The sequence below is a fragment of the Ptychodera flava genome, unplaced genomic scaffold (genome assembly GCF_041260155.1).
Source record: "Ptychodera flava strain L36383 unplaced genomic scaffold, AS_Pfla_20210202 Scaffold_133__1_contigs__length_143213_pilon, whole genome shotgun sequence".
NCBI classification, from domain to species: domain Eukaryota; kingdom Metazoa; phylum Hemichordata; class Enteropneusta; family Ptychoderidae; genus Ptychodera; species Ptychodera flava.
In genome coordinates this window covers 16,186-40,624 of record NW_027248315.1, presented here as the reverse complement: position 1 = coordinate 40,624, position 24,439 = coordinate 16,186, and the positions used below count along the sequence as shown (strand labels likewise).

The 24,439-nt window shown below is 37.0% G+C and overlaps 1 long non-coding RNA gene across 2 annotated transcripts; it reads left to right on the top strand.

Moving 5' to 3' along the window:
- The first annotated feature begins 948 nt into the window (after positions 1-948).
- LOC139126839 (uncharacterized) lies at positions 949-22,805 on the top strand. 2 transcript variants are annotated; one of them, XR_011550819.1, is made up of 4 exons: positions 949-1,398; positions 11,563-11,695; positions 21,863-21,994; positions 22,642-22,805. It is a non-coding gene; the product is annotated as an uncharacterized lncRNA (long non-coding RNA). The 2 variants fall into 2 exon arrangements; XR_011550818.1 differs by lacking the exon at positions 949-1,398 and adding an exon at positions 2,553-2,680 and having other exon boundaries at positions 22,642-22,804.
- The last annotated feature ends 1,634 nt before the right edge of the window (positions 22,806-24,439 follow it).

Below are 24,439 nucleotides of genomic sequence, written 5' to 3'. Positions count from 1 at the left end.
CTATGGTAGATATAGAGATGTTGCATCAAAATATGACCTGTCTGTTTCTCGAATGATGAGTGACAGCATACCAGATTTTGACTCACAAAGTAATTTGGCGAATTCACCAAATAACAATGGATTTGTCGCTTTGGGTCAATCTTGACGGGTGCAGCTAGCTGGCAGGGTACGCTTACCCATTCCGGACACCTGGTACCACCACTATTTCGTGGTTCACGATTACCCCCCTGCCTTTGTCATTTACGATATATTCCTTGGACCTGGTAAATTTCAGTTACCTTGAATGATAATGATTATTGGACCTGATTTGATGTCTATTGTGAGGATGTTTCTAGAGCCTTTAGCATCGTTAAACAAGGGAAACAACATTTACATTTATTACATGTAATACAACAAAAAAGTCTTCGAATATCTAGTGATAAACGTTTGATTCGTGCACAACTATTTACATGTCTAGACTCTGTGCAGTTCTCCGTGCACCGTATTCATTTCGTTTGTTTTCTCTGTCGTAATAGAAATGCTCACATGGTTATCAGATTTTTTCTGTAAGGGAATTTACCAAGTATACAATCTCTAACAAAAGACACTCGGCGAGTCCGGTGTAGATACATGCAAGTAAATGTCACTGTTGATACTCCGGAATATTAAATGACTTTAACACTGGTAAACACTATCGCCTTTTTTGCAATATTGATTAATTAGATTTCGGGACCTGAAGCAGCATCTCTGTTGAATCAAGCGGCAGCCGTGAGGAACTTTCAGACGAGCAAAGTTGCGCCAATGGTGGCGAAGAGAGTATGTTTGCTTAAAACATTTCATTTCATATAAGCGTTCGTCGACAACTGGTGCCTATACATGCATTATTTGAGTACAGTTTTTGCGCGTTTGTTAGTTAAACTTTCATTATCGCAAAAATTCTGAATTGAATGGTTAGTTGTGTGTTGTGTGTGTGTGTGTGTGTGTGTGTGTGTGTGTGTGTGTGTGTGCGTTTGTGTACTAGTACTATCGAGACCATGTAGTAAGGAATTCACGTACTTATCGAGACCAGACTTGCGTAATAAAGCCAAAAGCCCTGGCTTTATAATGTTAGCCTTCCAATGGCCTAAGAACTGCCTAAATAGTGCTTACTAACGTTTTTATCGACTGGCCTCATTTTTCTACGCACCGGGAAAATGAGTGTGAAATTTTGTGTGTGAGGTGCGTGCCTCGCCAGGATCTACGCACCCGTAGTTTGCCTGAACGAGCGCCACCATTCGACAACGGTGATGTCAATACGTCCGCCATATTGCTATACTGCTTGCAAGCGTACAGTTCGACACGTCTGGGATCTGCCTCTCCTGCGCTGTGTGGTGTGCTTGTTGGACACGTCGTAGGTCCAAAGAGCTTCTTTCGTTACAGGTTAGTACAACCATCATATTTAACTTGAACTAATGTTGTAAATTTCGCCGATTTTGCTTTTTTAATTAAATATGTGCCACCAGCTCTCAACCAGCGATCGATGACTCCTGACCAGCGCGATCAAGTTTAGTAGGGGTACAATTTCGGTGAACAATTTTGTCAGAAAAATAACTGAGTTTATCTCATTTTTGTCCGTTATAGCAAAGTTTGATACCTGATGTTATGTCTATATACGAGGAACTGCTCGATGTTGCATGGTCATCATTTGAGCACAGTTCTGTGACAGAACTAGCTTCTAAATATAGGACAATGCGCGCGACATTGGCACTTTGCATCAAAATGCAGACAACTTTGCTTCGGTTCATTCTGCGGCTATGTCTCAACTTGATGCAGGAGTTGCAAGCATTTTATATGCTTGCTTGCAGTGTTAATGTCGTCGGTTTCGATAGACACCAAGCCCAGTTTTCAACATTGTCATATTGCCAGTACAGTCTGAGTGTTTTGTCTAAATTTGCAGACAAATGCCGATTTGTATGTGGTCGATGTATACTCTGACTTAAGCAATTACCATGTTGGACTAAATCACATTTATTTCTATGCAATACACTGTACAACTCAACAGATTTTGAAACTAAAGTTGAACAGTATTTACAGGGGTTTCGTTAAAAGCCGGCCACCGGTCATACGGCCGCCTGTTATTACCTGAAAATCGTGTAATTGTTGTGCTTCCTACAGAAATGAATAGCTAGTAACAAACAGCATGTTGCCAAAAGTTTACAATGATCTGTATCCTTAATGCTGAATTACTTGTTTTTCAACACTTTTGGGGTGTTTTCAACGAAAATTTTGTGTTCATTCGTTCGCATTTGTCGATCGCGCAATGCCTCGCTAAGCTTGAAGATGTAGGTACCGATAGTACCGCACGGAATCACAGGCGCTCCTTAGCTGGGTCGTCTGCCAAGTAGATCGATTTTCGGATCGATCTATTGATCCCGTAGTCGATATGCCCGCCACTGCAACCTAAATAGGTTAACCTAATTAGGTTGCAGTGGCGGGCATATCGACTACGGGATCAATAGATCGATCGAAAATCGATCTACTTAGCAGACGACCCAGCTAAGGAGCGCCTGTGCATGGAAAACGTCATACAACGTACACAGCTGGTTGGAGGTTAGAGGTCATTGAGCTTGTGCCATAACGCAACATTGCGTTGGCCATGAGATGTGAGTGAAGTGATTCATTGGGTCGAAATGGAGAAATACAGACGGGTTGATGACGAAAGGTACAGTTTATGGCAATTTCTCAGATCATATTGATACTTATGCGGCGTTTTATGAATATTTATCAGGAAATGTTTCTTCTGAATGCATCAGCATTCGCCCCTACAGCGATCCACCAGCCTCGGGTTGTAAAATGTAAACAACACCTTGGCATTGGTGGTCGACGTTCGCTCTCGGATTTTAATGATTTTCTTTATGTTTGACTTGCCTTAACTCCGTGGGCATATAAATTTCAAAACTGAATAAATGAAGGTGTAAACTTCAGCAGACTGTGACGTTTAGCGGTTGGCTGTAGCACAGTCGTCATACACGGCAATGCAGGAAGTCCGGAATGGAATAAACCGGCCATGGCTGCTATAGCCTGCACCTATCACTAAAGTTCGAAGACTGCTTTCCTGCACCAAAAGCCGCAATAATTCATTCAAAAACCCCCGTATCGATGGCTTCCAATACATCTCTAAATTCATATCTTGTATGCTTTTTGTGTTGAAGACGATGCATTTTTGAGTGTGGTTTCCAAAAAACGAACACTTTCATAAACGAACACTTTTTTACAACAGCTGCCGTTGATGATTTTAAAGTAGATCCAGGCTGTCTAATGTTGGTCCCTGATCCTTTGAAAAATGTAAATAAAGTAGAAATGCGGAGCGACTGAGGGCTAGTGTACTAGGGTCAAAGTCAAAATTCATAGAAATTTCATTCTGTTCTACCAACAATCACTTGAAATGACTATTTTCAGTGGTGAACCATAGAGGAAAACTGCATCAATGTTGACCACCAAGTTTTCGGAGGTCACACTAGTGCTGCAAAGCTGTAAGTCTTACATTCCTCTCACAGTTTATTGCTAGGAGTATCCAGAAACAATATATTATCCTCAGAGATAGATATAGCAGTTATCTAGTAGTACACATCTTGTCTGTTCAATCACAGTCCTCCACTTTGGTTTAATGTCAGTCCTTCAACCCCACTCCAATCTACCCAAGTGAGGCGTTCCTTTGGATAGACAATGTCTCTCTTTGTTTTACTGTTTACTGCTATGATTATTGTGATTAAGTCTGCAAATGTTGCATAACATCTCATTGTACAAAACTCTGACAAAACTTCATAAGTTCAAAAAATGCAATAATTGTCATGTTATCAGCAGTAATTGTCATTTCTTGATTACTCAGTTTGTAATTCTGTCAAAACTTACAGTCAGTCAGTCACTCATGCACTCATTTCAAGTTGTGAAAATACTGAAAATTTTTCTAGTGGATTTTACTGGGCATCCAACATAGACCAACGTAACACGAGTAGCAGCATAGTGGAATGGTTCCAGAACAAGATGTCAGCCCACTATTCACCCCTATGGACCCTGACCTCCACAAGAATTACACTCTGACAATGACAATTATTTTTGACCACCAGAATTTTGCAATTGACCACCAAAATTTGAATCTGGTGGTCAAACTTGACCACCAAACAAAAAATAAATTTCGAACCCTGTTTGTAGATGATCATAATGACATATTTCTGTAAGCAATGCTTGAAATAAAACTTGTAACTTACCGTTTGTGGTTGATGAACTGTTTTGTCCAGTTTGTAAAAAGCTAATTTGGAACCGTGTATTGGTGGGTGAGGGGTGGGGGTACGTACCAAACATCCACATGTTTGCTGGTTGGTATGGCTTGGCCCCCTGTAATTTTCATATGGCCCCCTGTTTCAAAACTTAGTGAAACCCCTGCATTGTCTTTTGCAAAATCTTTTTTTAACATCACCATGATTGCTATAATACAAGAGGTCCAATTGATGGCTTTAAAATATTGGTTTCACAAAGTCTGTTGTTGAAAGGGGTATTGACATTGAAATTGACAGTTTATAGAGCTCAGCTGATAGATAGCACACAGCCATCTGTGTTTATACAAGAGATGAAGTATACCGGTATGTTCACTGCGGCCCAGCAGCGCCCTGTTTTGTCCAATGCTTCGTGGAGCGCGTATACCTATATTGGGGTCATGACTGAGGTCATTTACCGTAGTTACTGTAAATCAATATGGCAGCGCCCATGTTAGTCATCGCTACAGCTGTCAAGCGTAAGCTACGCAACGCAAAGTTTGAGCTTATGAGAAGCAAGGGCGATTTCCATTGTGACCTACCGGTACATGGCCTTTTCGATGAACTAGATGCCAATGTTGACCCTGCAATCAAGAAACATGATAAAATCACAGCTGACAAGGTAAAGCTCCGCCAGATAGAGGTGTACCCAATATTTGAGTGTGAAATGAGACATTGGCGATCAGCAGTGACCCAGAAATTGAAACCCTCTTGCTCAATGCGGAATCCATGGAAGGGAACCTTTAGCAGAAATATCCCAGCAGAAGTGTTTGAGCTCATTCGGCTGTATTCAACCCGCAATTCAATGCGCATTGAAGAGTCTGAAACACCGTGTACAGTAACTCTGAAATTTACCTGGTTGAACAAAGTCAACTATCCTTGGCCGTGGAGCCCGCTACGAAAATCAGCAGCTGTTACTGAGGTCAGTAAAGGTTCAGTGTATGGAAGTTATCTGTACCGATGACAAGCCCATGATCGTGCGGTATAGGAAGACATCAGAAACAGCGACGATCAACTTCCACTATGGCTGTTGGAACAAACATGGGGTTCCTCAACATGTTTGAATGGTGAGATGTCCTGGAGAAATTTTGAACTGCTGAGGTTTGACGTTCTTGTTCAAGTTTTGAAATCATTTCATAGCTGTGAAGAGTTCACATTTTTTGGCCTTTTTTCAAAGCATGAAATCAGCAGATGTTTCTGCACATGTTCAATCATACAGAAATAAAAAAAAATTGATATTTCATCAAAGTTTGTGATCTTTATGACTTTGCTTGAAAGTTAACTGTGGCATACAGTAAATTACAGTCCATATTCCTTACATACAATGGTGGTTTCAGAATGAAAGGCATCCTAAATATTAACAAGATAACTTGTCAATAAAAAACACTACATGCATTTATTTCTTAACCATTGGTCAAACATGTATTCGAGTATCACCTCTTTGAAAGCTCTGCTGCAATGTTCAACTCAGCAAATGAAGTGAACTTTTGCAGTCCCATGAAGAAATTTTTTTTACACTAAATTTTACAAATTCAGACTTTACAATTTCCATTAAAATGCGGCCAAAATATTAAAATTACATACTTCAAAAACCTTTGGATATAGGCTCAGCAGTGATTGTGAAACTAAATTATGATCTCACGTAATTCTAAAAAATTGAAATTCTTTTATATATTTATCAAAGCACAAAGATCATTCTCAGACAAAAACTGAATTCAATCTTACACTTAACTGTTTAAAAATTTCATTCTCAGCTGTTTATGATTTTCTAATAATCCTACAAAATGTTTAACAATTAGCTTCTAACTTTATAGGCAAAACTTATCAACATCTTTGTATACCTATTATATCCATTCAAATTTACACTGTGAAGGCATGCACAATTTTGCATCCAAAGCTCATCACTTCAATGTATTTTTCAGAATTTTACTTATTTTCCCACTCACTGCAGACCGTTTAATTTCCCCCATAAATTTGCTGCTGCAAATTTCACAAGATTCAGAGGAACACTGCTTCTCATTGCCACAAAAACAGTAACTCGGGTCATCATAATATCTGTCTGGAATATATTTGGCATTCTCTATGGCTTTCAATCCCATATGACCCCCCCCCCTATAATTATCAGAACAGGGGTCTTGTGTGCGTAGCCAATACAGTAGTACGTATTCATGCCTGAATATGAGAGACCATCTGTTCTGGGGTGTTGATTTACAACTGTATTCAAGTAAGCGCAAATGCTTGGCTTCTCTTCCCTCCATTGTATTAAGACCCAACCCCATATTGAACTTCCTTTGTAACCTTCTGCTTTTTGCATGAAGCACTGTACTATATATATATATATATATATATATATATATATATATATATATATATATATATATATATATATATATATATATTATATATATATATATATATACAGTGTGTGCATGAGAGAGAGAGAGAGAGAGAGAGAAGAGAGAGAGAGAGAGGAATTATCTTACCTCGGGATATAAGGGTATACATATATATATATATATATATATATATATATATATATATATATATATATATATATATATATATATATATATATATATATATATATATATATATATATATATACAGTGTGTGCATGAGAGAGAGAGAGAGAGAGAGAGAGAGAGAGAGAGAGAGAGAGAGAGAGAATTATCTTACCTCGGGATCCTGCCTGAACCTGTCTGTTTTCTGACTAAGTAACACACAGCCCTGCCATGCACAGCTTACATACATACATACATACATACATACATACCGGTACATACATACATACATACATGCATACATACATACATACACACATACATACATACATACATACATACATACTAGCTCTGCATGGCAGGGCTGTGTGTTACCGGCATTATGTGGCCTGTCAGCCTGTGGTGGGAGGCCGTATAATGCCGGTAACACACAGCCCTGCCATGCACAGCAAACATGTATACATTCATACATACATACATACATACATACTGGCTCTGCATGGCAGGGCTGTGTGTTACCGGCGTTATGTGGCCTCCCACCACAGCCTGTGGTGGGAGGCCGTATAACGACGGTAACACACAGCCCTGCCATGCACAGCAAACATACATACATACATACATGCATACATACATACATACTAGCTCTGCATGGCAGGGCTGTGTGTTACCGGCGTTATGTGGCCTCCCCGTGACCACAGCCTGTGGTGGGAGGCCGTATAACACCGGTAACACAGCCCTGCCATGCACAGCTAACATATATACATACATACATACATACATACATACATACATACATACATACATACCCCCGGTACTACATATTAGCTCATGACGGGACGCTTGCATCTAAAAAACAGTGCACTTTTTTGAGCTCTTTCTGCACTGATAATATGCAATCTACAGTAGTTATATCAGATATAATCAGACATTACATAACGCTTAGTCAACAACTTCAGATACCAATAGCTTCGCTGGTACTACTTTATGCCATTGCAAGGTATTGTACAGCGAAGCGGCACAAACTCAGTCTCGTGTAAACCTTGACAACAGTATTATCATTTCAGGACATCGGAATTTGTTCCTACTTTTATTAATTTGAACTAAATATGGCGTGTAGTATATTTATAGGTCCTATTCTGTGAAAATTAGGGTACAATGTTCAAAGAAGTTCAAGGCGAACGATTATCTGTATGAGTGAAGTGTGTAAGGCAAAGATGTCTGCCCTGTACACCCACTTAATTGCTATCTCTAATCACATATTGCAAACAGCTTACGAGATGGCAAATAACTTTAATTAGGAGCTCCATACCCCTTCAAACCCCTATTTCAAGTGGTGAATGTGCATTGAATATGCATTGTTTTTAGATGGAAACGTCCACTAATGTCTGCATGGCAGGGCTGTGTGTTACCGCATTATACGGCCTCCCACCAGAGGCTGTGGTGGGATGAGACATAACGACGGTAACACACAGCCCTGCCATGCACAGCATACATACATACATACATACATACATACATACATACATACATACTAGCTCTGCATGGCAGGGCTCACTGTGTTACCAGCGTTATGTGGCCTCCCACCACAGCCTGTGGTGGGAGGCCGTATAACGACGGTAACACACAGCCCTGCCATGCACAGCTAACATACATACATACATACATACATACATACATACACACATACATACATACATACATACATACTAGCTCTGCATAGCAGGGCTGTGTGTTACCGGCATTATGTGGCCTCCCACCACAGCCTGTGGTGGGAGGCCGTACCGGTATAACGCCGGTAACACACAGCCCTGCCATGCACAGCTAACATACATACACATACATACATACATACATACATACATACATACATACATACATACATACATACATACACATACATACATACACACATACACACACATACATACATACATACATACATACAAACATATACATACATACATACATACATACATACATATATACATACATACACATGCATGCATACATACATACATACATACATACATACATACATACATACATACATACATACATCGCATCCCACCACAGCCTGTGGTGGGAGGCCGTATAACGCTGGTAACACACAGCCCTGCCATGCACAGCTAACATACATACATACATACATACATACATACATACATACATTTAGTTGTGCATGGTAGGGCTGTGTGTTACCGGCATTATGTGGCCTCCCACCACAGCCTGTGGTGGGAGGCCGTATAACGCCTGTAACACACAGCCCTGCCATGCACAGCTTACATACATACATACATACATACATACATACATACATACATACATACCCCTGGTACATACATAGTAGCTCTGCATGGCAGGGCTGTGTGTTACCGGCGTTATGTGGCCTCCCACCATAGCCTGTGGTCGGAGGTCGTATAATGCTGGTAACACACAGCCCTGCCATGCACAGCTAACATACATACATACATACATACGTACATACATACATACATACATACATACATACATACATACATACATACATACATACATACATACATACATACATGTATACATACATACATACATACATACATACATACATACATACATAGTTCATCGATCAAATGCGAGGTGTTTGCCGGGAAAAAGAGTCCCTGCACATACCGGTATGTCATTATCCATAATCGCTGCCATTAACATAGTATATTTCCCAAGGGACACACGGCGACACGCGTATGCATGCAGGTCTGTAAGCGCATATACGCGTGGCCATTTCGACGCGAGCACAGTAATCAAGATATGAAAATTCTTTCAGGTTAAGTTTTTTTATTTCTCTATTTAATGGCGAAATTTTAGTGTCCTTGAGTTCATTTGGGAATTTAAAAACAACTGTTGGTTTCAGAATTTTGAATTTCGGCACTCGCGTTATAAAAACAACCATCTTTTCTACAGTTGGTGAAATCGATGTGTAATCTGCCATAGCCGTCAATGGGGTAGCAATATTCATTGACTGCACGCGCGAAAACGGAAATTTCAGCCTGACTTGATTTCAACAAAAGTTATCAATAGTGATTGAAATTATAGTTGTAAGGATCAGAAATTATCAAACAACAATCGTATGATTTTAAATTTTGAATCATGGCATAAAACTATCAATTTTAAACGGTTTTCTTGGGAAGGTGGTTGTTGCTATGAAGTTAGCGCTTGCCTGGTAACCGGCAATAGCAGTGAGAAATAGTGACATTTGGCAACCTGCCGAATCGAATATTGCCAGATTTGTCAAGGGAAAGTACATGTAGTTAACAAACTCTTTGAAGTATCAATGTAAATATACATACCTGGCTTCAATAATTATAAACACTCACAACAATCGGAGTCGTTTTTGCTTCCGCTGCACGACAAGTGTGGCCTAATTAATATTCATGAGCCAGAAAATAGGGGGATGTTTACATTGGACAAAGAGGGTGCCTCCTGGGCCAACGTGGCTCCTTCTAACTTGAAGTTTATTTTTGGAAGAATATTTCTGTGAAATCCATCAAGAAATGTAAATACTCAAAACTCCTTGGTTTAGATATGCTTTGTTTCAAATTGAAGTAAATTTGTGTGATTGTATTTTTGGGTCATTTTCTCCCATTTTTGAGCAAACATCTCTGAATCCTATTGACTGATTTTTAATGCAGTTCACCATGGGCTATGTGACCCAGTGCCACAGTTATTATACAACAACTCTGATCATATGGGAGTGACACCGTCTTATTGGCGGTATTTTTTAAATGTCCTCTAGGGGAGGCTGTTACCCAATACAGTCATTTCCACCAACTTTTAATCATAGGGTTTTCGTAAAATCATAAAAAACGAAAGCTTTTGCTGGGCTTCTTAAACGTCCTGTAAAATTGAATCATGGGGAAAAATGGCTCCATTGAGCATGTCACAGGTCTAAACCATTATATAATCTTGCAGGTAAAAACACTGAAGACCTTGTGACAGTTCAATGACAAATGCCAAAGGAAAAAAACTAAAGACACAGGTCCTATTAACTGTAATGTGTATTAAGCGGACCCTCAATGCAAACAAAAGATATACAAATACACAGTGTTCAGCTTGTGAATTCAAAGTGTATGTGTGTAGAATGCATTGTTACTGTTTACATTTTAATTTTAGTCCGGACTAAAATTTATTTATCAATAACAATGTTCATTATACACATATGAGCTGTGCTGATAAGCTATATAGTGGACATTTCTACATGATTTATACGTTTAACAATAAACTAGTTCAGTAAATACCGGTATACAGAACAAAAATGCTGAAAATCACCAAAAGTTATAGCTACTGTGGCTGTAAATCTGTTTCATGGCTGAAAGGCATTTCTTTTGCCAAAAAATAGCACTGTGTCTGACCGTTCACCAATGTGCAGTTTTCTGGGTACAGAAACAATGTGAGTTATAAGTTGGTTTCCTTGGATTCTCTGACAAAATGTAAGCACCACACTAGCCTTTTTGGAAGAATCTGAATAGAATGATATCATCCAGGGCTCCAATAATGTACAAAGTTTAATAGAGAAGTATTGTTGTGATGAATGCTGTATATTTACCTGAGATATCTCCCCGATATGGATGGGGATAATTACAGTCACCAGAAACTTCATTTGGACAATCTCACATCTGATAGAATTACATGTGTTGTGAATTTGAATAATTCTGTGTATGTTGTAGTCTATTCAGTTTCTGTTTTTCCAACCACGCTAATTCAGCTACCCACTTAGGCCAGTACTTTCTCACTGATTTTGCTTTTTTCTCGGGAAGGCTATTCGCAACCTTCCTGTGCAGGTTGACAGTGTAGACACTGTATTGGATGATGTCTCCTTGTCTGAATCCAGTGTAGTTATCTCATCCGGTTATTACAATTTGTCATCCCGATACTCCGTTCAGAATTAAGGTATGTATAAATGTTTAATTTGATTGTGTTAATTAATGAGTACAATGAAATGAAGGTAAAGTGATATCTTAAAAAAACTCGCATGATTTAGTTAGATCAAAATTTTTTGGAATAACACATGTTTGTTAAAAGGTATAATTTTATGTCATTGTTGTGAATAATAGTAGTGACAACTACAGCGACACATAAATAATATTTCTATCTCACTGGAGTTTCCTCATATAATTAAACAACTAACAGTTATATGTATAAAAACACCATGTAGGGTTTAGGGTTAATTGAATATGTATGTAGGCCTGGTGTGATGTTCAGTACTGTATGGTCACACACATCTTGACTTACACAGCATATAGAGATAATGAGATTTGTGTAGGCCTGGTGTGATGTCCTATGTGGACACACATTTTGACCCCCACATTAAACATGTAGAGATTAAATTAGATTTGCGTAGGCCAGGTGTGATGTCCTATGTGGATACACATCTTGATTACATCTTGATTACACAGTATACTGTTCAGATAATTAATAATATTGTGTAGGCCAGGTGTGATGTCCAATGTGGACACACATCTTGATTACACAATAAACATGAAAGATAATTAATGTTGTGAAGGTTAAGTGTGATGTCCTGTGTGGCCACACATCTTGACCCTCACATTAAACATGTAGAGATTAAATTAGATTTGTGTAGGCAGGTGTGATGTCCTATGTGGATACACATCTTGATAACACAGTATACATGTACAGATAATAAATAATATTGTGTAGGCCAGGTGTGACGTCCTATGTTGAAACACATCTTTACTCACATAATAAACATGTATAGATACTTAATATAATGCTGTGTAGGCCAGGTGTGATGTCCTATGTGGACACACATCTTGACTCACACAATTAATAAACATGTAAAAATAGTTAATGTTGTAGGCTAGGTGTGATTTCCTATGTAGACACACATCTTGATTACACAGTTACCATAATTGATGTTGTGTAGGCGTGGTGTGACTTCCTATGTGGACACCCCTTTACTAACATTATAAACATATAGATATAACTACATTTGTGTGTAGGCTTGGTGTGATGTCCTTTGTGGTCACACATTTTGACTCGCACTGTAAACATGTACACATTCCTTTTGTGTTGGCCAGGTGTGATGTCCTATGTGGACACACATCTTGATTCACACAGTAAACATGTATCTAGAAAATTACATTTGTGTAGGCCTGGTGTGTTGTTCTATGTGGATACACACATTTTTACTCACACAATAAACATTTTACAGATGGTCAGATTTGTGTAGGCTTGAGTTGATATCCTATAACCATGACTGCAAATTCAAAATACAGGACAGCTGGAGAGATTGTAGTGTTCATTTAGATAGTTGTGTCAATAAGTGCATATATGAGAGACCATGACTGCATATTCAAAATATGGGATAGTGGAGTGATTGTCGTGTGCATGTGGATAGTCATGTCAATAAGTGTAGATGAGAGACCATGACTGTACATTCAAAATATGGGATAGTGGAGTGATTGTTGTGTGCATGTAGATAGTTATGTCGATAAGTGTAGATGAGAGACCATTACTGTACATTCAAAATATGGGATAGTGGAGTGATTGTTGTGTGCAGGTTGATAGTTATGTCTCATAAGTGTAGATGGAGAGACCATTACTGTACATTTAAAAATGGGATAGTGGAGTGATTGTTGTGTGCATGCAGATAGTTATGTCAATAAATGTAGTTGAGAGACCATTACTGTACATTCAAATTATTGGATAGTTTGAGAGATTGTAGTTTTGTCAATAAATGTAGTTTAGGGACCATTACTGTAAATTCAAAATATGGATAGTGGAGAGATTGTCGTGTGCATGTAGATAGTTATTTCAATAAGTTTAGATGAGAGACAATTACTGTACATTCAAAATATGGGATAGTGGAGTGATTGTTGTGTGCATGTAGATAGTTGTGTCAATAAGTGTAGATGAGAGACCATGACTGTACATTCAAAATATGGGATAGTGGAGAGATTGTAGTGTGTATGTGGATAGTTCTTTCAATAAGTGTAGATGAGAGACCATATCAGCACATGCAAAATATCCGATAGTGGAGTGATTGTAGTGTGCATATAGATAGTTATTTAATAAGTGTAGATGAGAGACCATGACTGTACATTCTAAATATTGGATAGTTAGATTGATTGTTGTGTACATGTAGACAGTTATGTCAATAAGTTTAGATAAGGGACCATGACTGTACATTCAAAATATGAGATAGTTGGATAGATTGTAACGTGCATGTGGATAGTCATGTCAATAAGTGTAGATGAGAGACCATGACTGTATGTTCCAAATATTAGTTAGTTGGATAGATTGTAGCGTGTATATGGATAGTTATGTCAATGAGTGTAGATGAGGGACCATGACTGCACATTCAAACTATGGTATAGTTGGGGTGATTGTCATGAGTATGTGGATAGTTATTGTCAATAAGTGTAGATGAGAGACCATGACTGTACATTCAAAATATGGGATAATGGAGCGATTGTTGTGTACATGTAGATAGTTATGTCAATAAGTGTAGTTGAGAGACCATTACTTGACATTTAAAAATGGGATAGTGAAGTGATTGTTGTGTGCGTAAATATAGTTATGTCAATAAGTGTAGATGAGAGACCATGACTGCACATTCAAAATATTGGATAGTGGGATGATTGTTGTGTCAATAAGTGTAGATGAGAGACCATGACTGTACATTCAAAATATTAGATAGTGGAGTGATTGTTGTGTGCATGTAGATAGTTATGTCAATAAGTGTAGATACTGTACATTTAAAATATGGGATAGTGAAGTGATTGTTTAGTGCATGAAGATAGTTGTGTCAATAAGTGTAGTTGAGAGACCATTACTGAACATTCAAAATATGGGATAGTGGAGTGATTGTTGTGAAGATGTAGATAGTTGTTGTCAATAAGTGTAGATGAGAGACCATGACTGTACATACAAAATATGGGAACGTTGGAGTGATGTACCGGTAGTGTGTATGTATATAGTTTTGTCAATAATTGTAGATGAGAGACCATGACTGTACATTCAAAATATTAGATAATTGGATAGATTGTAACGTGCATGTGGATAGTCATGTCAATAAGTGTAGATCTACTAGATGAGAGACTGTGACTGTACATTCAAAATATTCGATAGTTGGATAGATTGTAGCCAGTATGTGGATAGTTATGTCAATAAGTGTAGATGAGGGACCATGACTGCACATTCAAACTATGGGGTAGTTGGAGTGATTGTCGTGTGTAGGTGGATAATTATGTCAATAAGTGTAGATGGAGAGACCATGACTGCACATTCAAAATATTGGATTATGGAGTGATTGTTGTATGCATGTAGATAGTTATGTCAATAAGTGTAGATGAGAGACCATTACTGTACATTCAAAATATGGGATAGTGGAGTGATTGTTGTGTAGGTGTAGATAGTTGTGTCAATAAGTGTAGATGAGAGACCATGACTGTACATACAAAATATGGGATTGTTGGAGTGATGTACCGGTAGTGTGTATGTATATAGTTTTTTCAATAATTGTAGATGAGAGACCATGACTGTACATTCAAAATATGGGATAGTGGAAAGATTGTAGTATGTAGGTGGATAGTTATTTCATAAGTGTAGATGAGTGCATATCAGCACATGCAAAATATCTGATAGTGGAATGATTGTAGTGTGCATGTAGATAGTTATTTAATAAGTGTAGATGAGAGACAATGACTGTACATTCAAAATATGGTATAGTCTGATTGTTGTGTGATGTAGACAGTTATGTCAATAAGTTTAGATAAGGGACCATGACTGTACTTTCAAAATATTAGATAGTTGGATAGATTATAGTGTGTATGTAGATAGTTGTATCAATAAGTGTAGATGAGAGACCATGACTGTAAATTCAAAATATGGGATAGTGGAGTGATTGTCGTGTGCATGTAGATAGTTATTTAATTAGTGTAGATGAGAAACCATGACTGTTCATTCAAAATATGGGATAGTGGAGTGATTGTTGTGTGCATGTAGACAGTTATGTCAATAAGTGTAGATGAGGGACCATGACTGCACATTCAAAAAATTAGATAGTTGGATAGATTATAGTGTGTATGTAGATAGCTATGTGTCATAAGTGTAGTTGAGAGACCATGACTGCACATTCAAAGTATGGGATGGTTGAGTGATTGTAGTGTGCATGTAGATAGTTATGTCATTAAGTGTAGATGAGAGACCATGACTGTACTTTCAAAATATTAGATAGTTGGATAGATTGTAGTGTGTATGTAGATAGTTATGTCAATAAGTGTAGGTGAGAGACCATGACTGTAAATTCAAAATATAGGATAGTGGAGTGATTGTCGTGTGCATGTAGATAGTTATTTAATAAGTGTAGATGAGAGACCCTGACTGTTCATTCAAAATATGGGATAGTGGAGTGATTGTTGGGTGCATGTAGACAGTATGTCAATAAGTGTAGATGAGGGACCATGACTGTACATTCAAAATATAAGATAGTTGGATAAATTATAGTGTGTATGTAGATAGTTATATCTCATAAGTGTAGTTGGGAGACCATGACTGCACATTCAAAATATGGGATAGTGGAGTGATTGTTGTGTGCATGTAGACAGTTATTTCAATAAGTTTAGATAAGGGACCATGACTGTACATTCAAAATATTAGATAGTTGGATAGATTGTAACGTGCATGTGGATAGTCCTGTCAATAAATGTAGATCTACTAGATGAGAGACCGTGACTGTACATTCAAAATATTCGATAGTTGGATAGATTGTAGCCAGTATGTGGATAGTTATGTCAATAAGTGTAGATGAGGGACCATGACTGCACATTCTAACTATGGGATAGTTGGAGTGATTGTCGTGTGTAGGTGGATAATTATGTCAATAAGTGTAGATGGAGAGACCATGACTGCACATTCAAACTATTGGATTATGGAGTGATTGTTGGGTGCATGTAGATAGTTATGTCAATAAGTGTAGATGAGAGACCATGACTGCACATTCAAAATATTGGATAGTGGAGTGATTGTTGTGTGCATGTAGATGGTTATGTCAATAAGTGTAGATGAGAGACCATGACTGCACATTCAAAATATTGGATAGTGGAGTGATTGTTGTGTGCATGTAGACAGTTATGTCAATAAGTGTAGATGAGGGACCATGACTGTACATTCAAAAATAAGATAGTTGGATAAATTATAGTGTGTATGTAGATAGTTATATCTCATAAGTGTAGTTGGGAGACCATGACTGCACATTCAAAATATGGGATAGTTGAGTGATTGTTGTGTGCATGTAGACAGTTATTTCAATAAGTTTAGATAAGGGACCATGACTGTACATTCAAAATATTAGATAGTTGGATAGATTGTAACGTGCATGTGGATAGTCCTGTCAATAAATGTAGATCTACTAGATGAGAGACCGTGACTGTACATTCAAAATATTCGATAGTTGGATAGATTGTAGCCAGTATGTGGATAGTTATGTCAATAAGTGTAGATGAGGGACCATGACTGCACATTCTAACTATGGGATAGTTGGAGTGATTGTCGTGTGTAGGTGGATAATTATGTCAATAAGTGTAGATGGAGAGACCATGACTGCACATTCAAACTATTGGATTATGGAGTGATTGTTGGGTGCATGTAGATAGTTATGTCAATAAGTGTAGATGAGAGACCATGACTGCACATTCAAAATATTGGATAGTGGAGTGATTGTTGTGTGCATGTAGATAGTTATGTCAATAAGTGTAGATGAGAGACCATGACTGCACATTCAAAATATGGGATAGTGGAGTGATTGTCGTGTGCATGTAGATAGTTATGTCAACAAGTGTAGATGAGAGACCATGACTGCACATTTAAAATATGGGATAGTGGAGTGATTTTCGTGTGCATGTAGATAGTTATGTCAATAAGTGTAGATGAGAGACCATGACTGTACATTCAAAATATGGGATAGTGGAGTGATTGTTGTGTGCATGTAGATAGTTAGGTCAATAAGTGTGATTGAAGCAGTGAATCAGTACACATATGTTGGTGTTGTTTTTACACCTAATGGAAAGTTCAAACAAAATATGATTAATCTTAAAAATAAGGCTATGAAAGCTTTATTCAGCATTAAAAAGTCTATATTGTGTGAAAAAATGCTGAATCCAAAGCTGTGTTTAAAACTTTTTGATTGTTTGATTGTCCCAATTCTTTCATATTGTTCTGAAATATGGGGGACAGAAATTACAAGTGTTGATAACTGCCTTGAAAGTCTTTGTATATCATATCTCAGGTTTATTTTAGGAGTAAGTAAACGCACCCCTTTTGAGGGTATTAGATCTGAGCTAGGTAGATTTCCTTGTAAAATTAAGCTCAATATGTCTGTGATAAGATATTGGTGTAGATTAAATAATTTACCAGGAGACCATATTTGAAAAATGCACTTAGAGAAAATGTACAAATCAATTCTCCATGGGCAAAATTTGTTCATCACGTTTTGGGAAGTTACAATCACAGTCGTGTTTTCAGTGAATTTGAGTAAATTCTTATTCTCAGTTATGTAAAAAGTTAAAACATGAGTATGAAAATCAATACTTAGAAACTTGGAAGAGAACCCTTTTCAATGATTCAAGGAAGAATGGAAGTGGTAACAAACTGCGCACTTATAGAATCTTCAAGACCAAGTTTGGTTTTGAAAAATATTTAAGAGATATTTCAGATTTCAGGTTACGTAGAAGTTTAACAAAATATAGACTGAGTGATCATAATTTGCGTGTTGAAATTGGTAGGAAATGTAAACCTCATTTACCTTTAAATGAAAGAATTTGCTTGAGATGTGATAGTAATGTAATAGATGATGAGTTTCACTTTTTATTCACATGCAAGTGTCATATTTCTGAGAGATTGATTTTGTGCCAGAAAAGCGGAACAGATTTTTCTATCACTATGAGTGTCGAAGAAAAAGTAGAAGAGATGAAAAAGATTATGGAACAGAATTTTCTAAACCTTGCTATATTTATAAGGAATTCTGGTGTTTGCTGACCCCTCCAGTAGCTATTAGCTGTGTACAGTCAGAGTTATAAATGTACTTCAATTCAATTTACTTGGATTTTAATATCCATTTGATGGTGTTCAGTTTTGGACATGTTGTTCTTTCATCTGAAATGTACCATACCACACTCTCTGTCAGTGTGTGTTGAGTAATAAAAGATTGATTGATTGATTGAATAAGTGTAGATGAGAGACCATGACTGTACATTCAAAATATGGGATAGCCGAGTGATTGTTGTGTGCATGTAGACAGTTATTTCAATAAGTTTAGATAAGGGACCATGACTGTACATTCAAAATATTAGATAGTTGGATAGATTGTAACGTGCATGTGGATAGTCCTGTCAATAAATGTAGATCTACTAGATGAGAGACCGTGACTGTACATTCAAAATATTAGATAGTTGGATAGATTGTAGCCAGTATGTGGATAGTTATGTCAATAAGTGTAGATGAGGGCCATGACTGCACATTCTAACTATGGGATAGTTAGAGTGATTGTCGTGTGTAGGTGGATAATTATGTCAATAAGTGTAGATGGAGAGACCATGACTGCACATTCAAAATATTGGATTATGGAGTGATTGTTGTATGCATGTAGATAGTTATGTCAATAAGTGTAGATGAGAGACCATGACTGCACATTCAAAATATTGGATAGTGGAGTGATGTTGTGTGCATGTAGATAGTTATGTCAATAAGTGTAGATGAGAGACCATGACTGTACATTCAAAATATGGGATAGCCGAGTGATTGTTGTGTGCATGTAGACAGTTATTTCAATAAGTTTAGATAAGGGACCATGACTGTACATTCAAAATATTAGATAGTTGGATAGATTGTAACGTGCATGTGGATAGTCATGTCAATAAGTGTAGATCTACTAGATGAGAGACCGTGACTGTACATTCAAAATATTAGATAGTTGGATAGATTGTAGCCAGTATGTTGATAGTTATGTCAATAAGTGTAGATGAGGGACCATGACTGCACATTCTAACTATGGGATAGTCGGAGTGATTGTCGTGTGTAGGTGGATAATTATGTCAATAAGTGTAGATGGAGAGACCATGACTGCACATTCAAACTATTGGATTATGGAGTGATTGTTGTGTGCATGTAGATAGTTATGTCAATAAGTGTAGATGAGAGACCATGACTGCACATTTAAAATATTGGATAGTGGAGTGATTGTTGTGTGCATGTAGATAGTTATGTCAATAAGTGTAGTTGAGAGACCATTACTGTACATTCAAAATATGGGATAGTGGAGTGATTGTTGTGTAGATGTAGATAGTTGTGTCAATAAGTGTAGATGAGAGACCATGACTGTACATACAAAATATGGGAACGTTGGAGTGATGTACCGGTAGTTTGTATGTATATAGTTTTGTCAATAATTGTAGATGAGAGACCATGACTGTACATTCAAAATATGGGATAGTGGAGAGATTGTAGCGTGTATGTCGATAGTTATTTCAATAAGTGTAGATGAGTCCATATCAGCACATGCAAAATATCTGATTGTGGAATGATTGTAGTGTGCATGTAGATAGTTATTTAATAAGTGTAGATGAGAGACAATGACTGTACATTCAAAATATGGGATAGTCTGATTGTTGTGTGATGTAGACAGTTATGTCAATAAGTTTATATAAGGGACCATGACTGTACTTTCAAAATATTAGATAGTTGGATAGATTGTAGTGTGTATGTAGATAGTTATGTCAATAAGTGTAGATGAGAGACCATGGCTGTAAATTCAAAATATGGGATAGTGGAGTGATTGTCGTGTGCATGTAGATAGTTATTTAATAAGTGTAGATGAGAGACCATGACTGTTCATTCAAAATATGGGATAGTGGAGTGATTGTTGTGTGCATGTAGACAGTTATGTCAATAAGTGTAGATGAGGGACCATGACTGTACATTCACAATATTAGATAGCTATTAGATAGTTGGTTAGATTGTAGTGTGTATGTAGATAGTTATGTCTCATAAGTGTAGTTGAGAGACCATGACTGCACATTCAAAATATGGGATGGTGGAGTGATTGTAGTGTGCATGTAGATAGTTATGTCAATAAGTGTAGATGAGAGACCATGACTGTACATTCAAAATATTGGATAGTTAGATTGATTGTAGTGTGCATGTAGATACTTTTCAATAAGTGTAGATGAGAGACCATGACTGTACATTCAAAATATGGGATAGTGGAGTGATTGTCGTGTGCATGTAGATACATGTAGTTATGTCAATAAGTTTAGATGAGGGACCATGACTGTACATTCAAAATATCAGATAGTTGGATGGATTGTAGAGTGTATGTGGATAGTTAAATCAATGTGTAGATGAGAGACCATGACTGCACATTCAAAATATTAGATATTTGGATAGATTGTAGTGTGCATGTAGATAGTTATTTCAATAAGTATAGATGAGAGACCATAACTGCACATTCAAAATATGGGATAGTGGAGTGATTGTAGTGTGCATGTAGATCTATAGTTATGTCAATAAGTGTAGATAAGAGACCATGACTGTACATTCAAAGTACAGGATAGTTGGAGTGATTGTAGTACAGTATTTGCTTTACTCATGCAGTGATTTATTTTGTTTTATCAACATTATCGGTTAAGTGAGACTTGATTTTTTAGATAGGTATTGTTCCATTCATCAGGCAAAAAGTCAGAGCCATTTGTTCATGCATAAATTGGCAAGTTACACTGTTTATCAGTTGCTCATCTTAGGCCCCAAGCCAAAAGTACCATTCATTTAAAACTTGCTATATAGGTATCTAAAGATAATGTCAGTCCGATAAGAGGAATGTTGTTGAAATTTGGATAATTGTAATTTTTGCTCAATTTTCCCTGTTTTTTGGTAAAAAAGCCTTTTTTCTCTGAAACCGCAAGTCCAAATTCCAATTCATTTGAAATGTGGTATCACAGTTCATAGGGGTGATCTCAGTCTGATTTGTCAAAATTGTTGTGAAATTTACAGCTACCCACTTAGGCCAGTACATTCTCACTGATTTGCTTTGTTCTCGGGAAGGCTATTCGCAAGCTTTCCAGTGCAGGTTGACAGTGTAGATACTGTATTGGATGATGTCTCCTTGTCTGAATCCAGTGTAGTTATCATCCGGTTATTACAATTTGTCATCCCAATACTCCGTTCAGAATTAAGGTATGTATAAATGTTTAATTTGATTGTTTAATTAATGAGTACAATGAAATGAAGGTAAAGTGATATCTTTCAAAAAATCACATGATTTTGTTAGATCAAAATTTTTTGGAATAACACATGTTTGTTAAAAGGTATAATTTTATGTCATTGTTGTGTATAAATAGTAGTGACAACTACAGCGACACATAAATAATATTTCTATCTCACTGGAGTTTCATCATGTAATTAAACAACTAACAGTTATGTGTATAAAAACACCATGTAGGGTTAATTAAATGTGTATATGTAGGCCTGGTGTGATGTTCAGTACTGTATGGTCACACTGTTTATCAGTTGCTCATCTCAGGCCCCAAGCCAAAAGTCCCATTCATTAAAAACTTGCTATGGAGGTATCTAAAGATAATGTCAGTCAGATAAGAGGAAATATTGTTGAAATTTGGATAATTGTAATTTTTGCTCAATTTTCCCTGTTTTTTGGTAAAAAAGCCTTTTTTCTCTGAAACCGCAAGTCCAAATTCCATTCATTTGAAATGTGGTATCACAGTTCATAGGGTGATCTCAGTCTGATTTGTCAAAATTGTTGTGAAATTTACAGCTACCCACTTAGGCCAGTACATTCTCACTGATTTTGCTTTGTTCTCGGGAAGGCTATTCGCAACCTTTCCTGTGCAGGTTGACAGTGTAGATACTGTATTGGATGATGTCTCCTTGTCTGAATCCAGTGTAGTTATCATCCGGTTATTACAATTTGTCATCCCAATACTCCGTTCAGAATTAAGGTATGTATAAATGTTTAATTTGATTGTGTTAATTAATGAGTACAATGAAATGAAGGTAAAGTGATATCTTTCAAAAACTCGCATGATTTTGTTAGATCAAAATTTTTTGGAATAACACATGTTTGTTAAAGGTATATTTTATGTCATTGTTGTGTATAAATAGTAGTGACAACTACAGCGACACATAAATAATATTTCTATCTCACTGGAGTTTCATCATGTAATTAAACAACTAACAGTTATGTGTATAAAAACACCATGTAGGGTTAATTAAATGTGTATATGTAGGCCTGGTGTGATGTTCAGTACTGTATGGTCACACTGTTTATCAGTTGCTCATCTCAGGCCCCAAGCCAAAAGTCTTATTCATTTAAAACTTGCTATGGAGGTATCTAAAGATAATGTCAGTCAGATAAGAGGAAATGTTGTTGAAATTTGTATAATTGTAATTTTTGCTCAATTTTCCCTGTTTTTTGGTAAAAAAGCCTTTTTTCTCTGAAACCGCAAGTCCAAATTCCAATTCATTTGAAATGTGGTATCACAGTTCATAGGGGTGATCTCAGTCTGATTTGTCAACATTGTTGTGAAATTTACATAATTGTGTTTTTGAGGCAATTTTTTGCCACTTTTGGTCAAAAAATTGTTTTCCCTTAAACCACAAGTCCAGTTCATTTGAAGCTAGGTATAGAGGTTCCCAGGTGTGATATCAGTCAGATTGCCTGAAATTATGGTGAAATGGTTTTTTCTTGATTTTGGTAAAAAGTCTTTTTCTCTGAAAGTGCAAGTCCAATTCATTTAAAACTTGGTAATGTGGACCTAGGGGTGATCTCAGTAGGATTTGTCAAAATTGTAGTGAAATTTATATAAATTATAAAGTTACACAATAACATAATGGCAAATGTACATAATTTTCATGAATTTTCATTCAAGATCTTGTTTGCTATTCGCATCTTACATTTCTAATTCATAACACTCGTGAAAAAATGTTCAAAACAAATGTGGGAACAGTGTCCATGACGCTATTTTTTAAAAATACACTTTAAAATTACTCTAAAGCTTCAGCTTTCGATGCAAAAAATTTCACCAGCAAGTTGAAAGATTGTGTTCTATCTGAACTCGCGGCTTGCAGCATTTGCCCTTGTTATCTGAACACCAAAGTTAGTAATTACTTAGCAACTTGGCAGAGCATTCAGCTTTATACCAAGACATTTGCCAAAACAAAGTCTAGTGTGTGGGTGTGGGAAGTCTGATACAACTCAGTAGGCAGCTCCTCTGAGTAAACTGATCTATTTATGTTGGTCAAACCATTTTTGACTAGCAATATTACAAATGTAAATGGAAGAATTTTTGAAGGGGGAAGTAATACTGTGAGTAAAACAATAATTGTGGTTACTTTGAGAATACATCATCCAATGCTCAACTGTGTTTGGACTGTGTAAGTGGTAAATGGTTTATAGCAACAGCCGCTTATCAGTTGACTCAGTAGGGCTACCTGCTGAGTTGTCTAAAACTCTGAAGCAGTAAAACAGACTTTGGTTTAGGGAACTCTGCTGCATATTGCTAAGTGCTCAGCCAAGTTTCAGGGTATTTTGGTGTTCAGATTCAACTGTAACAATTTAAAATTCCAAAGCTACCTAATCTCTGCTAACATTGTAGCACTTTTGAC